Source organism: Pygocentrus nattereri, chromosome 18 (assembly GCF_015220715.1).
Source record: "Pygocentrus nattereri isolate fPygNat1 chromosome 18, fPygNat1.pri, whole genome shotgun sequence".
Classification (NCBI taxonomy): domain Eukaryota; kingdom Metazoa; phylum Chordata; class Actinopteri; order Characiformes; family Serrasalmidae; genus Pygocentrus; species Pygocentrus nattereri.
The window spans coordinates 15,232,516-15,250,180 of record NC_051228.1 but is presented as its reverse complement, the minus strand read 5'-3'; the positions used below and the strand labels follow the sequence as shown (position 1 = coordinate 15,250,180).

The 17,665-nt window shown below is 39.4% G+C and overlaps 1 protein-coding gene across 3 annotated transcripts in view; it reads right to left on the bottom strand.

Annotated features, from left to right (window-relative positions):
- Positions 1 to 17,665, bottom strand: part of ttc28 (tetratricopeptide repeat domain 28) — a 248,625-nt gene that overhangs the window by 72,294 nt on the left and 158,666 nt on the right. The gene's annotated exons all lie outside the window — the stretch shown is intronic.

Genomic DNA, 17,665 nt, shown 5'->3' with positions numbered 1-17,665 from the left:
TCACACTAACTGGTCTCTGATTCAGTGTTAGCCATGTTACATGAGCCGTTCATGACAACTTACATAGACATTTATAAATACTTATTCCAACAGGTATCATTTTAGCCAACTTTCTTAAAAAACATCCTAAGAGCCATAAAAGTAATCTTTTTTATCTCAGCCTGTATTATAAACGTCATACCTTCTATCTAAGAACTGCTAAAACTGCTGCTAAAATTGCTAATAAGCCTGATCCGCTCAAATAACGTTAGCTTTGTGAGCAAGCTACAAACCAAAGCCATGCCATATACCACAGCCCTAGTTTTGGGGTGACAGAAAGCTGAAATCAAAGGCATCTGGAACTGTAGTGTTTTGGCTAAGCTAACAATAGCTTAGTAAGCAGGCCAAAAGACTACTGTCTGTCACTACAACTGTCATGCTTTATTAAAGGTTTTTCCTGGAGCTTGATTATCTCCTCTTTCTATCAGTGCCACCTTTCGTTCAGCTCCCAAACCACCAATCAGTGAGCTATTCTAATATAAATTGGTGGAATGAGTTTACTTGGCCATTCAGACATGGAACAGAAAGTGATCATTTTTAAATAATGTCATCATTTTAAATACTGTGGTACACCGCCCAAATACCGTTATACCACCCAACCCTAGTCCTAATCCAATGTCACCTGATGTATGTGTTAAGTCAACTTGAAAGTTGACAAAAGTAAGTCAAAAATGATATGACAATTGACATAATTAGTTTTAATTTTCATGCAGGTTTCTATCAGATGATGTGACAAGATAACATAAAACAATACCAAAGACATTTTAGAAGTGGGCAAAAGTCACTACACTTTGATCAAAGATTACAAGAAACAAGAATTTCATCTTTTAAATGGGAGCATATGATGAATTGTTCAGTTTGAGTAGGCACATGAACTAATTGATTTCAGGTTGATTTCAGAACACTGCTGGAACCGAATGAAAGAATGTAAATTAGTCATAACCAAGCTTGTGTATTACTCAGATCTTCTTGACCCTCTGAGTATGCTGGATGCAGCAGGCATGTATCATAATGAGACAAAGTCCATGCTTGTCTCTGAGAGAGCCAAGCTTGGTGGAAGCCCATTAGCTTTCTGCATGAGGCGCAAACAAACCCCTCTCCAGTGGCCTGCTACACACCAAGGCTCTCCAGTAGCACACATAGTATCTTCACACAGTATAAAGCCTTTAATTGAATCAAGATTCTCAAGGGTTAAGAGGGTTGTGGTTGTGCTAAAAGCCTAGAGCGTGGCTTTTCTTAGAGCTCGCACAATCGAACCCAGAGGACTATGGCTGATGCAAGTCGTTGGAGGAGGGGAATTGAAAGAGGGGCTGGTGATGCTGATGGGATCCTGCATGGTTGTGAGGATCAGGTGTTGAGATTGTGGTCTTGTCTAAAGTAGCTGACTGAGGGAGACAATGGCACAGGAGGCACAAGAGAAAACAGTAGCATAGAAAGGTGTCCATGCTAGGCTGTTCCTTATATATTATATATTACTTGACAACAACTTAGAATACCTCAGACTGCAACTCACTACACAGCAGTAGGTGAGCCGACAGACTACTGCATTTTCATTTTCACTGAAGCACATCTAAAGCATCCCTGACTCTTTCATCTCAGCCTAACCCTACTGTGTTGCGCTGTTTGTATGTTGTGTTATCTGCAAACACACTGGCATACAGGTTACCACAAAACTTATAACTTAAGAAGAATATTAACAAGTATACCAGATGAACCACCTGCTATAACACCCAACAGTTTTGTAGTCGAGCCCACCTGTGGCTAGTCTGAGTCAAGGGGGAGGGGGGGGGTTTGTTTGTAGTTCATTGGACATTATATATCAGGCATTACACATGACATATATATCTATAATATTTTAGAACATAAAATCTATAAATTTACAAATTATAAATTATATATATATATATATAAATATATAAGAGGTGTTTTCTGGAACCAATAAACATCAACAAACAAATAACACCTAGTTAAGCCATCATGGAAAGGATCAATTCGATTCTCAACCAGCAGTGAAGAGATTTAATTTGAGTATGTAGAGAAAGGACTGTTATTCTACCTGAAGGAATTTTGTAGTTCAACAATGAAAGGAAAAAGTTCAGTGGGATCCTGTAATGGAGGCATTTCAATTGGCTGGTCTGCAGAACAATATTTCGAGTGTACCTCACACCTAGGCCGACACAAAACTGACCGAATTCATGTACTACAACGTTTTATGGGCGTAACCAATGGCATTGCAGTCCAGGCAGTTACGCAGAGACCTGGAGAACCATCTGAGTCATCTAAAGTCTTCATTGTTCCCCCACTGTTCACAAGCAGCTATGATAACTTAATAAAATACTTTATACGTTAGCTTACTACAGAGTACTTACTTGGCTGAAACAAAGTAAAAGAGAGAAAACATGCAAAATGCATTGCTTTTTTTGTTATTCTTTTTTATGGAGGGGTATCCTATTTTTTGCATGAAGGCATTGTTATGCCACTGCCATTCAGGATGATTACCATCTTCAGTGTCCAGCTGGGCAGCAAGCAGTGGCTGGAGAGTGTGGCACCTCTGGAGAACAAAAGGTAAAGAGATTCATTTGAGCACTAAAGCTTGAGCTAATCCTGGCGCTGAGCACTAGGCCATCCTTAGCTCCACTCACTCCCAATCTCTGGGTGCTGCCTGGAACCAATTACCTGCAGACATAAGGGCTTCCAGCAGTCGGCCCCAGTTTAGAGCGCCGGTGAGATGTGACGCAGGGGGATACACAGAGGCAATTACCCTCCATCAGGAGCCTGGGCTCGTCCTGGTCACAGATAGCCTATCTGGGCCACTGCGAGTTCACATGCAGCATTTGATTCCTCACTGCTGAATACCAGCCCGGTTCATCTCTCAGCATGAAAAAGAACAAAGATTCCAAGGCCGACTACTTTCACTCAAGTTTTTGGCTTTTCAGCTCAGAAACTTTGAAGAGACTCTCTTTGAAAATGTGCTTCTATATTGCGGTCTGCTCTCTCGTCAATAACACTGGCTGATATTAGGATTTCAGGGATTTATTCTTATCATCGATACAGCACTGTGAAGTGGCTTGTTGTGTATAATAAAGAAAATTGTCTAATGCACTTTCTACTACTACTAAAAATCACTCGGGACTATTGATTTAATAAATGACAATAACATCAGCCAGTACAGCATTGATTAAAGCTACCAGAATCATATCATATAAGCCATATAAAATTGGATTAGCCAATATTAATAATGATCAGTTTTGTTAGCTTCCTAAATTTAGTATTGTGCATCATTTTCATCGGTTGGACTCTATTCTACAATTAGAGGTTTAGGGATTGATGTCAACAGTAAAAGGAAAAAGAAAGGCCAGTTAAGTCCAAATGCTGCACACAAAACTGCAGTTTATTATCCATTTTATTTGGGTAAAAATGAGAATTTATAAGGTTATTTGTTACATAGTATTCTGTAGTGCTGCTTTGTGTCCATCAGTCTCATCAGTATGACTGTCATGAAATGTTTTACACAATGGTAAGGAGTCAAGTGCAAGTTTAATTCCAGGTTCAGAGTAGATAACAACAAGCAGAGTCAGAAATCCAGAAAAGCAGGCCACAAATAGCAATCAAATCCAAAGGGTGCAAATCCAAAAGAGTAGTCAAGAACAAACAAAGTACAAGGTCAAAATACCAGAAAAACTGAATGAGAAATACTAACACTGAGAACTGCAGGTAGACCAAACAAGACTTTGCAATAAACATGTGCAAACGCAGTATATATATACAAAATGGCTGACAAAAAAAAGATCAAAGGGTCAAGAGACCATCTAATATTCCTGAGACAGTGACCTCCAGTGGTGGGGAGGGGAATGGTCGGCGGCAGATGTGACAATGACAGGGTTTTTTACAAATGTTGTTTCCATGCTCTTGTTCATCAGTGTTCTCTCACTACAATAACCATCATGCATTGTGAAAATAAATCTATCAACCATTTGGAATAATTGTGATGTCCACCAATCCTGTCTGTTAGTCTAGTCCTTGATCTATAGACTAATAAATACAACCAAGCATTAGTGTAACTTTTACCTTGTTAGTCAATCAAAACAAAAAGATATCAGTGAGATATCAGCCAAACTAAACTAAGATATCCACATAATATTTACCCTGCTAACTTTAGCTTTTAACTTCTTGTCCTCCTCATCTAGAGAATAATTCTGATGTTTTAAAAATCTAACCTCTCGATTGCAACAACAAGGCGAAGACAACTTTATATGACTGCATTAAGGCATCCGGCTTTCTTGTAATGTTAGTCATCTGCTTTCCTTCTGCATTCACTAACCAACGGAAAATGTTTCAAAACAGCCCCAGAAATCCACTCTAAAGCAGCTTTTGTTTTCCAAAGTTTCATCCACCTTCAAAATACATCATCAGAAGGGGGATTCCCCAGTTTTAACTTAAAAATCTCACTCTAGATACTTACTGTGGCACCAATGCAGGTTATTTGCCAGTACCACTGCAGGTTATTGTCTACCAATAGTTATGTTTTTGATTTAGGGCAGAGTATCCCTTTAAGGCACTTGATTTGAATGATGATGGGCTTCGTAATTATCTTAGCAGAGTGGTTAGAGCTGGGAAAACATTACACTGTGTCACATTCTGGATCTTGAGTGCTGTCCACAGAAACAATCTAGTATATCATTAACCGAACACCACAATCAATTCTGAATATAGAATTATCTTCAATTCAGGAGTGAAGGAAAATGATTTAGCCTAGTAGTTACACTCCTGACTGCTGCGGTTGTGCCTCTCAACAATCTCCCACCATGCCCACAATCGTAGATCTGTGGAGTGGTTACCTTGGAAACCGACTGGATTTCTGTTAGGGGCTGTTAACTGGGAGAGCCAATTTTCGATAAAGGCGGATTTAACACCCTCTTTCCCTGTTTCCCTAAGTCAGCGGCTCATCTGTGTGTGTGTGTGTGTGTGTGTGTGTGTGCATGCGCACAAGCATACACATGTGTGAATACTCCCTCTCTCTCCCAGCATATTGAGAAAGGCTCAGACAGACAATTTTTTTGATCATGGCAAAACCTTTGTTCTGTTTGCACAGTGGGCCCACTTTTGAGGTCATGGATCAAGTCCTGATAGTGGTCACCAATCTCTTTAAAATGATGCTGCTGATGGTAAGCACATAGTTCTTCCTCAAATAAAGATATTACCTAGCTAAACAGAAATGCAAAATAAGCTCTTTATTGACATTGTCTAAATTTTGGCAAAAAAGAAAAATGACACAATGAAAAATAAACTAAATTTATTAAAATAAAAATGTTGAATTTCCACTTACCCCAGATGTAGTCGATCAGCCACAACATGTTTGTTGTCCAAATGTTGCTTTAGTGCTTAAGCTATGAGGCTTATGTTTCTAATAAACACGTTTATAAACCTCTTCTATAAATACAGCTCCAAAATTTAATTTACACAAAAGTCAATTGACCTCCAATGTTTGTTAGGAATGTAAGGATTGTAGCTCTAGAGCTAAAATGAAGCAAAATTTGGACACCAAACATATCTTGGCTGATCAACTACACCTGGAATAAGAGAAAAACTGTAAATTGTGTAATGGTAGTTTTATGATAAGGCAGAGCGTTGTTTGGCAACATAGTTCATATTTATCAGTTTTGTACCATGTTCAACACCGAGTATTAAAACTCAGAAGATAAGTGTAGGCTCACTGTTTGTTTTGGATAGTAATTAAAATATCTTTGCATTTGCCAAAAGACATCTCAAATACTGAATTAAAAATGAATGGACAAAACATTTGGGAAAATCTGTCTTTTCCACAGTACTGTAGTTTGCAGTTCATTAGTTTACTTGCTCAAAAAAATCTCTAAATTTTATCATGTTACTTAATAAGAAGAGTAAACTGAAGGGCAGCATTAGCCATTTTCCTCTCTGGGAGTGCCATATCAAATTTATAAAATCTAGTTTCTTAGATGGCCAGAATCCTCACACTTTCCATGGCTGTTAAATTACACCTAATCTCATGGGCCACACAGATAAATACTCTCACAGAATGGTTAAGGTCAATTTTCACATGGCCTGCCTTTTTTTCCCCTCTTGCAAAACTTCACGGCGACACAGACCATCAAGAAACAGCTCACTCAAATCACAGTGTTGGACAGAAGCAGCTACTAAAAGCAAAGCCGTGTTGTTGTAATAGAGAGTATGGAAAAAGAAGACCTGGTCTTACTTTATTTTTTCCCCCGAAAAGACAGGATCAGCCACTGTCCAAGAAGCAAAGTGTAAATACATGAGAATGCACCTCAGTTCTCCATAGTTTCCCTTGAGGTTTAATTTACACTTTATGAAGTGTAAAGATTACTGTGTGGCTGTAAATATTTAGTTGTTAAACAGGCAATACAGGAAAAAAGTCACAGGATGCCGGAACCGACACAGGAAAAATACGACTTTCTCTCTTCCTTGCCTTTCTCACTCTTGTTTCTACATCTATCTTTATCTCGTCTTCATTCCTTCCTTCCTTCCTTCCTTCCTCCCTTTTTTCCATCATACTCCCTCTACACACAGAAACACACATCAGTCCATGCAGAGCTGCTCTGGTCAACAGGCTCTTTGAATAAACAGAGTTTGCTCCCTGGCGGGACACCGGTGTCCGCCGGCCCATTGGCAGGCCCTTCTGTTTTTCTTGGGAGAGCATGAATCACCATCTCCACTCACATCGCATCACACACCACTGGCAAAGTCATCTGCGAGAGAACAGGGAGAAGAAAAGCTGAATGTGGAGAGGACACCTATAATTACACTAGTGGTCCCATCTCCAACAGCTTGGCCTGACAAAGCCCATAAACACAGCCAGGGCCTTCATTTCAGACAAAGTTCTTTGACATGCTCTTGGTTTAAAAGCTGTTAAAACACTAGTTTAGTGAAACACCAAAGGTACGCTACACAATTGTCCATTAAGGAGGTGGGGGGGGGGGGGGGGGCTTGCCACACTGCATTTTTTCTGAAGGCTGTAAAACGAGGCACACTGCACTGTCTTTTTCTTGGGGTTTTACACTGTCTTTTTTGAGCACTGCTTCTAGCTGCAGGTCTCCCTGTTGATATGCTACAGTAGCAATATATCTGTCAATCAGCGGCATTTTATATGTCCCTTCTTAAACAGTGATCTATTGTTAAGTGTGATGCTATTATTAAAAACAAGAAAATCAAAAAAGCTGCTTCTTCCAAGACATTATACAGTTCAGAGCACTCAGTGACCGCAAATGTCACTAAATCGATTGTCAGCACAGAAAAGAAGCTCAGGCTGTAAGCATTTTTCTTCCTGCTACGCTGCTAAACTAAGATTTGATGTTCTTCAGAGTTGTTAGCTAGCAAACTTTCCGAGCTCTCTGAGCTAAACCAAGTAGAGTAGGTAGGATTGAAACAAACTCACTGTTTCTGAAGAGGCTTATTGGTTTATTGGTACGTTATATGACATATGCTGTAAGTAGCGCTGAAAGTTAGTTTTATTTAGTCATTTAGCGGCTCAGCTGTCTTTTGTCAATCACTCAGCTGCAGTTCCACAAGCAATCTTTAGATTTATTACTTTTTATAAACAATATCTCTTGCCACACTCCTTCAGAGGTGTTATAACATCCCTGACTTCATAGGCTAATTGCCCACATTTGGAGTAAGAGGATCCATTGCTTTAACCCCTTAACATCCCAGTGTTAAATACAAAGATTATTATTCAGTAACTACAGGAACTTTCAGTGGAAAGTTCAGTATTCAGTAACTTCAGTGGAAACTGATTGAGCTGTTCTTAAGTTATAGAAATGTGTAATAAAACTTGGGACATGCCATTATCAAGGAAAAAATGATTTCTTTTGCGTTTTTCAAATAAAGGAGTAATATCAAAATTTCAGAACAGACCATTCACAACCCAGTCCGTATGGTCCAGACAGGGACCAAATCATTTACATATATCCACTTGCAATTTAATCCTGCTCATTCATACTGCAGTATGATCAGGGTTGCAACTCTACATACTTTTTGAATGAGTAACTTTCTCAGGGATAAAGAGGCTAGAAAATGGTCATGTAAAAAAAAAAAAAAACACACAAACTTTATAAGTGGACCTTAAAGGAAAAAAATAAGGCAGGAAAAATGTAGGATATGGCCCTTCAAACACATGAGGGGCAGTGCATGAGGTTTCTTCTCCACTGTGGAATATGATCTCTGAAGTGAAATGTTACTGAAACAGTGCAGAACCACTTGCATCCAACTATCTGTGATCTTTACCAGAGGCTGCCGGTAATTGGACCACTGTCCTTTCATTGGATGATTAATTCTGGGGTTATTGCTATTGATCGTGAGGCCATCAGGATGAGGGTGGGGAAATCCATAGCACAGGAAAAGGAGGAAGAGGAAGGTAGGAGCTCCAAATTAGAAGGACAAATGAAGACGGCGTTTAAGCACTGAACATTCGCAGCTCGTTAGGTTTTTCATTCCTGGGTGGGGGCGCCTAACGAATTACTCACTTTAACTGATAATTACTTTACCAAATGAATTAAGCATACCGTGTTATTATGGGGATAAGGCTTTCTTGGGGCGGGGGGGCTTCAACAATTAATGGCCTGTTCAATAGAGACTTAAGGCAGATCAATAGAACATCTCCATCGGTGATCTATAGTGGGAAGGCTACATAAAGTGCATTAGTTGAAAAAGACAGGGGACTCCGACAGAGAGAGGCCTGCAAGCTCATTAAATTCCAAAATGCTCTCTGCAGTGTGTTAGAAAGCCACAGATCAAACTGATGAGGAGCTGGAGAGCTCACTCAAATGAGCTATTTCGCCATGCGCTGTGTCGCGGCCGCTGTGGCACTGCACAGCTGGAACAGACAGCTTGGGTTTTCATTCTCAAGCGCGTGAACAAAGCCAGGTTTTCAGAGACGGGTATTCACATGTGAATGTGATAATGCTTATAATTACGGTTTGATAATGAATGTAATATGAGTCAGTACGAGAGATGTAAACTGAGAAAAATGAGCTGGGTTTGGAGTGTTAGAAGCTGAGAGAGAGAGAGAGAGAGAGAGAGAGAGAGAGAGAGAAGGAGTGGGTACAAATGAGTGATGTGTATCACATGCCTGCCGCCGTGCTCGGTGGCACGACTCACGCACTCTCTAGACACTCCGGGGGGAAAACTACCCTCAGATCTGAATTTACCTCCAGGAAATTATTCTGACAGTAAATAAAACATCTCAAGCACAATAAATAGGAAGGCGACACAGAGGTGGAGATGGAAAAGCAGGGGACAGAGAGGGGGGGGGGGGGACAGAGAGAGAGAGAGAGAGAGAGAGAGAGAGAGAGAGAGAGAGAGAGAGTGATTGAGGGAGACAGGGAAGAGATGAATCTGAGAGACAGAGAGAAAAAGGGTTGAGACAGAGGAAGAGAGAGAGGGAATGATGAGTTTCTGTGTGCCAGCCCAAGGGGCCGCAGCCACAGAAGCAGGTTTGGAGAGTCAGGGGAGGGAGAATGGAGAGATGAATTATTTAAACGCCTTTATTAGCATGTTCTTTAGTGATTTCTCTGGCTGGCTGTGTGGGTTTGTGCACCAAGCTCTCTCCTTGGGGGGGCCTGAGAGGGAACGTGCTCAGATACAGGAAAACAACTGCAGCTCACATTCGGCACCGCTACAGCCCACACTAGAAATCAAGCTATACACACGCGAAGAGGCTCAGGCAACCAACAGCCTGATTTCTCTGTGACATGTCACTGTCAATAACTCTCGTGAAAGACCCTTGTCGATTTTCCTCAGGTAACACAATCACAGCTGCTAATTATTGTTTGGAAAACTATCCTTTCAACAAGAATCAGAAGCACAAAGGAGTGAGAAGATTAATCAATCCATGCCGGTTCTTTGGTAAATATATGAAAATTTGAACATGTACAAAGTAAAAAAAAATTGAGCAATAAATTAGGTTTCTTGCTGAAATTATCTACATGCAGGTTTCCCACGGAGGATTAAAGGTGGAAATCTTTATTTGTCAATGTGACTAAGGGTCGCGGGATGCAATTTTAAAATGATTCTCAATGCATCTTGAATTATTGATTTCTATAGTGTTTGTTTTCCTGTATTTGTTTTTAACAAGTATTGAATTTGAATGTATCCTCCCTAATCACTTCTTAAGTCTATAGGCCTCTTTTACCACCTCGTATGTTTCAGGTAACTAAAATCTGAACCAAATGGAAAAAATCCTACATTTTTATTCAATCCTATTATTCATGTCACAAATTGTATATAGTGTAGCTATTATCTAGACTGTCCTTTTCTCCACCCTATTGGTACCTAGCAAAGATACTTTCTCTAGATTGACAAAGCACTTCTTGTAAGTCGCTCTGGATAAGAGCGTCTGCTAAATGCTTAAATGTAAATGTAGTGTTTACTTTTCATCAGAAATGTTGGGTACTTATTATTTTATTTAAAAGACTGAGAGGTCAGAACCTCCAAACATAAAAAATCAGTAAAACAGTAAAAATTGGCATAGTCATTTAATAATTATTCTTTGTCATGTAATTGTAAACATGCATATGTGACATAGTTTAATGTAGAACCTTCTGCTTTATAAGAAGCTTTTGTATCCAAATAACACAGCTATGCTATTGTGCTATTATGTATGATAGCATTTTAATGAGGTTTTCTATGTTATGTTAGTTTTAAGTTACTGCTTCTGTCCCTTTACTTGCCTACATGATTTCTAAAAATAGTTATAACCAGGCCTGAATCATTCCATGTTTTTTATGAGCATGTGCCCAGGGGTCCAATCATAAGGGGGCCCTCATAAGCAATGGTGACAAAATCTAAACAGCTGTCCTGACTTTGAATGGAAACTATCAGCAGCACTATGAAAGAACTGAAGCCAACCTTGTCATGTGTTAGGACTGATCATAATCCTGATGCTCTCCACATCTTTCCTGAACATTTCCTTAATTTTCTCCTCCAGTCACTGCTTAGCAACTGCTCCACTTTCTACCACTTTGTTGGTCAAGCTCCCAGGGTTTTTTTTTTAGTTTTTTTTTAGCAGTGTGCAAACACATTTTGTAGCTCCAAATAAACAAAAGATGTGGCAGGGGAACTGCAAAATTGAGAACTGATACATTTCTAAAGCCAAACACAAATAAAAACAAAGTAGTAGTGCATGGATACTGCAAGGCTGTTGGCAGTGATCTGCAAACTGTCTAGTTCTGCAAACCGCCTAGTTCTGTATATAAAGTCATCAAAGGTAAGATTTAAAAGGAAAAAATGCTGTGGCATAGGGTGCTTTAAGGTTTTGGTTTTAATCACACAGAGATCCTCTGTCTTTGGTAACCCTTGCAGTTGAAGCCAACAAATCCTTTATGCTTCCAGATGAAGTTGACAAGTTTTTTCACACAACAAGTGTGTGCGACAATATACATTAATACAGTATTAATTAATTAATTCAATTCAATGCAATTCAATTCAATTCAACTTTATTGTCATTATACAATACAGGGTAGTACAGTATAACGAAACACTATCGGGCTACTTTTCCAGTGCAGTAATAAAAGATAAATAGCAAAAAGTGCAAAGACAAAAAAAAATAGTAAAAGACAAAACAAAATGTGCACAGTCGGTAAAGACGAGATGTTTTGGTTGTTATTTTTAGAATTATAAGCTACTTTGTAGAGATAAAAGAATGCTAAAAGATGATAGCTTATTACCATTTATGCTAGTAGCCAAAGAATAAATCATCTTGCTAATATTTTGTACTCAACAAAGATAAGCTGAAGCTTTGTATAATTTTAGACTTGGTTCTATGGAAATACTGTCCTATATGCTACTAACCTAAACAAAAAGCTGTGGGCTATTGTGAAACCTGCCACAGGAACAGCCAGATATATCCAGTGGCTGACATACTTGTTCACTGTCGTAGTTATCACTGTAAGTGTATGTGGTAAACATTAAATCAATATACAAATTATTATGTGTGCAAGCAAGAGGTGATGTTTTTTTTTACTTTACTGAATACAATTTGAATAATGCCTTGAAAATTTGAGTAACAATTTTGCCTCAAATCCCCATCCTTGGTGTACAGGTGCCCATTATGTGACTAAGTCCTTAGTGTTCTTTGGAGAAATCCCTCCAAGCCTACTCTGTTTGCACCGGCCTATTCAGTATGTACTGTCGTCCCCCTCCGGCTACTCAGTCCCCTGCTGGTGCGCTCTTCTGATGCTGTCCATCACACCTGTCCTTGTGATGGTCCAAGCACAGCAGGACATGACAGCGGATCGATGAGCACACATAATGGCTGTAGTAGTGTCCTCTGCTCATTCCCTCCAATCCCCCAAGTAGACTGCTCCACCAGAATAGAGCAGTGGCACACATAGTGCAGGTCAGTAGAATGTGTTGAACATGCTAGTGTAGTGTTATTCCACCATGGTTCAGGAGTACCATTGTCCTGCATAATTTAGCCCTTCCCCTGCTCCAACACAGCCTGTTCAACAGGTTCATTTAACAGGCTGGTTAATTAGCTGTTGGACTGATACGGCTGTGTTTGGAGCAGGGAAAACACTAAATCTAAAATCTGCAGAGAACAGGTAGGACTAGGACTGAAAACCACTGTGCGAGCATTACATTAAAACCTTACTGAACCAATTTAATATGAAACATTGGCCTAAATCTTCATGTAAGGTAGATTTAAATGTGTCATGGTTTAAATGATTAAAATGAATAATGCTGGCCTTTAATGGTTGGTGTATTATGCTCTAAAGAACATTCAACAGACTTACTTTACTCGTAGAGAAGAGCAAGGGCAACTTGATGTTCAAGATGAAACACGACACTGACATCTTTTCTGATGAGCGTCAAACAGATCTGAGGCAAGGCGGCTGATGTTTTTGGAATATAGCTAGTAATAATAAAAAAAGCAAGAGGTAAAGGTGCGGTTACTTCACAACCAACTAACATTTTGAACAGGGCCTGTCTCAGGACCGTCAGCATTCCTTTTCTCATTTCTATGCTCCAGAGATAGTCAGGGGTCTGGGTAAGAAAAGGCTTCACTGAAAGACTGTGGTTGGACAGAAAGATGACTTTTTAGTCCTATGAGAATAGTGTGAAAGCCCATTTAGTTCAACCTTCAAAAGAGATACAGGAAGAAAAGGCTTAGAAAGTAGGCCATGTTTCATAAAACATTTTCTGTGGCTTTATTATCATGATAATTTCCTTAAGGTTAAGGATCCAAAAAAACTCAGAACATGGTTTTCAATAGCAAAATATAATGCATTCTCTGCCTGCAGGGATTTTGCCAAGATGATTCAAAGGAGTTTTGTCTCATCATCTCAAAATTAGTCAGGCAAGACAACATACAAAGTCTTCCACTTCTGTTGATATTAACTGAAATCTACCCCCATAAGGGAAGTGAGACAATCTACAGGTCTGATGTACAGCATCCAAAACTTTCACTTGCTAAAAGCACCTAAGAGTAATTTTAACTGTTTTAAGGGTAAGTTTACTAAAGTTTTGTCTCAAACCTTGTGTTGGTCGTTGCGATTTATTAAAAAAGGGGCAACAGTTCTTCACAATCCATAACAAGATGTAAGGCGTGGTCATTTTATTCTGAGAGAATTATTATAAAAAAGCTCCTATTTACCAAGACTGATGCTAAATATTGAGTGATGGAGCGCCTGAGAAAATCTTGCTTTTGTTGCTAACGTGGCTGCTACTGTTGTTGCTGAGAGAGAAAAGAGAGTTCATCAGTCACCGTTACAACAAAACAACAACAACAAAAGCATTTTGTCAATGTTAAGACAATAAATACCCTAAACCAGTTCATTTTAGCAAAACAATATTTTTAACTTTTTAATATTGTGGGTATATTTTATACTCATCAAAGTGTCTTAAGAGCAGGTTTTGTCTAAATAATAATTTGGCAGTTTCCTTATTCCCAACTAGTTTTCAAATTCTTTAACTCTGCATTTCCTGCATTACTAAAGCTGCTCATTTCTCTGTTCATGCCGTGGCATCCGTTATAAAAATGTCAAATCCATTGTTTGATGCACTACTCATATACAGTTCCCAATCACACAGAAAGCTCACAGTGAAATTAAACAGGGATTTTACACCATCATACTAGCTCTAAATGTACTCAGCACAGAACTCAAGTTCAAACCAGCAGCCTAAAAAATGTTTAGCAAACAAAGCCAAAATATTGAGACACTTGTCTCAATTTTTTTTATTTATAATGCCAAAATAATATCTTATTTTCTCAAACCAACGATATTTGATGTCAAAATAATCAAGCTTTCTCTTAAAGACTGCTAACTTGTTTTTCAGTTATCAGTCATTATATCTCAGCAAAATAAATTATTACAAACTAAGGAGTTACAATTTGAACCAGAATCAGAGAAGGATAAAAAACCTTTTTATCCGCATCCCAAACAAGCACTTCTACACTACATACTAGACTAACAATGCACCATTTTTTAAATAGTATTTAGTGCTGTAGTAAGTAGTCTGGGAGGCAGCCTTTCATCATACTTGGCAGAAACAGGCTTCCATACAAAAAAACGTATGTGAGTCAAACACATGGTTATAATGAGCTGCTCGTGTGTTAATTACAAAGTTGAGCCTGCGTCCTACAGGTGCACAGTGTCAGTAGACTGTCAGAAATCAGTGCCTTGTAAATCAGCCCTTGATTTTTTATTATACATTTCAGTGCAGAGGAACCTTTAGGTGTCCGATGTGTCTTGTACAGGTTGTGGTCCGATCACTCAAAACACTTTCAGAAGTGGTCAGGACGCATGTGACCATTTAACATTCATAGTCTGAAAGGAAAAGCATCCTAATGCTGAGTCGTACTGAGTCGTAACAGCACAGATGTAAGCAGATGCTTTGTGTATCTTCTTTCGTCGCCTCCTCTCCTGTTTGCCTCTAAATGGCATTATCAATCCAGGTAGTTGAGTAATGTAGTATTGTAGTAATGCAAACCAGCATAAATGCTTTCATATGACAACAAAGCAAGAGACAGATGTGGTAAATATGCAGAGAATCCTTATTCCCATTAGAAGATCTGATCATCACGAAGCGGCCACTGGAGATGCTTTCGAGATCCATAAAAATGTAAACACACGTGATCAAATCACCTACGACATATGTGAATACCAGGTATGAACAGGGACTCAGGAACTACTGATGTACCATGGTGTGATGGGTAGGGGGATTAAACAATCTAACATATCAAGTAACTCAGAACAAAGACTTTAAAGGACGTACAAGTAGATTAGCACACTGGATGTCAACAGTCCAATGAAAAGACAGGGAAAAAAGGTCAAAGCTAATTAGCTGTTATCCATGTGTTTCATCAGCAATTCATTAACCCCTCACCAGGTGTGGTGCATCAGCAGTTTCTAAGACACACATCCATTCACACACTCAGACGTGAGGAAGAGGCTGAAAGGCAGTGACACACCACACAGAGATAGCTCAGGGCCCTCCCTGTATGGTAGACTTACCAGGCTTTAGAGGTTGAGCTGTTGCCAAAAGCACCGCTGTGGAAAAGAGTAGATTCTCTCCTCACAGCTGCACTGAAGGCTGAACTCAAATCAAAGCCCAGAAACTCAAACAAGAAATAGATTAGAGCTCCTTTCCCACTGTTCTAACATAGGCTAAGATCACTGGGGAATATGTGACCTTTCGAAGCATTCAGAGCTTGCAATTAGCATCAGTGTGCATAGCTTGTCTGTAATTAGATCAATGGGTGTGATTTGATTTTCGCTGAAAGGTAACGAATCAACCAGAGTTTTTTCTCTGCCCAGGGGCTCAGCTGTGGTGAGTGTGAATGCGGCACTTTGCCATCACGACATTGATGAATGCAGAATGCAAATCCTTTGTTTTACTGGGCTGCTCATTTTCTGCACAAAAGGGAGAGTAGAACAGCAAAAATTTTACTTATGAGGCAAAGAAAAGAACATTTCATATGTGAGATTTAGAGGTATGGTGGGCTTGTTGAAAGACTTTCTTGGGTGATTTAATCCATAAACACTGGAGGTGTCCAGGCACCCTAGGTCAAATTACATGTTTGATTCTGAGTGAAAATACATCCTCTACACCTGATCTAAAGGCACAATTACAACTGCAATTACAATTATTATGAAATGCCTGAATGAGAGCATTAGCACATGGAAATGTAGCATGTTAAAAATTACATTCGCACATTAGTTTCTCTTACAGTTTCTTTATCAATTTGTTTTATTTTCTGTGAAGTCATGTCTTCAAATGCAAAATAGCTTTGAGTGAGAAACAAACAAAAGCCAATATGGGGGGGGGGGGGGGGGGGGGGGGGGGTTGCGGGGGATTAAATCCACTATCAGATTTAAAAGATCAGAAAAATTAGCTCCTATTATTTTATGTTTTTATGACATTTGTAGCCCTTGCATTTCTCTTATTTATTTTTTTTATTAGGTTTTTTTTTCCATATTTTCCAAATATCTCCCTAATTTAGTCATCTTCAATTCCACTCGTTAGTTAGGACTCCCTCAATCACACAATGGTATCGATGCTAGGAGGGTGAAGGCTAATAAAAGCTACTGCATCTTTTTAAACTGCCACTCATGCAGCATCACTGGAGAGTCAAACGCGCTCGGAGGAAAGCACCAACCCCCAGATCTTTTACGACAGCTAATAGACATCTGCACTGACATGCATCGCGTTGAGTGATGGGGGCCGTCCTACCCACCCAGAGAGAGCAAGACCAATTGTGCTCTCTAGGACTCCCGGCTACAGACAGCTGTAAATGGTTGCATCACTTGGGAGCCAGTCACTGAGTTTTTTAGATCAAGCATAGGTGTTTCAACGATGATCAGATTTCCGAGAATTGACAAGGCCAAAGTTGCCTGTTATTCACATTTTTCCATTCCACCTTAAATAGTGCAGCAGTTTCATTCTGGTGCCTGGGGCATCTAAATGTAGCTGCTTCACAATTTATGGTGGAATTAGAAGACTTGTGCAAGAAGCTGAGGTGACGGAATGTAAGTGCTGCACCACTCAAAGTAGAATGGGAAAATTCAAACAACTAGCTGGTGTAAAAGAAGCTGACTTAAGCTTCCTCAAGAGTTGAAAGGCATAAAAGTGAAGGAAGAGGTAATATGTTTTTGACATTACCAATAGGTTGGTATTGTTTCATCCTGTTTGCTAATGTTTAACATAGCAACTGGTTAGCTTTGCAGTAGCAACTGTAATGACTGCAAGAAGCTGCACAACCTAGCTAACGTTACTTACATTACTTGCTGTGTCATTGCTCTATTAATCCATACATGTTTTTTGGCCCGCAAAGGGTTTTATAGCCACAATGTTCTAAAAAAAATTGTTAGCTGGGTGTCATTTACTTTGGCGATACTCATCCATGAATTTCAGTGCCAGAGCTTCTGAAGGAGCACTGAAGGGACGGGTGTGTTTGTTTTGCTGTTGACGTCAAATATCAACAATCGTTCGCCAGAATTGTATATTGCGGCTTTATTATGCTGTCACTTCATTTAGAATGACTGAGCTGTGAAAGCACTGTCAAATTTTTGAAAAGCTGTGGGTTCATTTATGGACAATGGCATGTTTTCCATGCGTTTAGTAGCTGGCA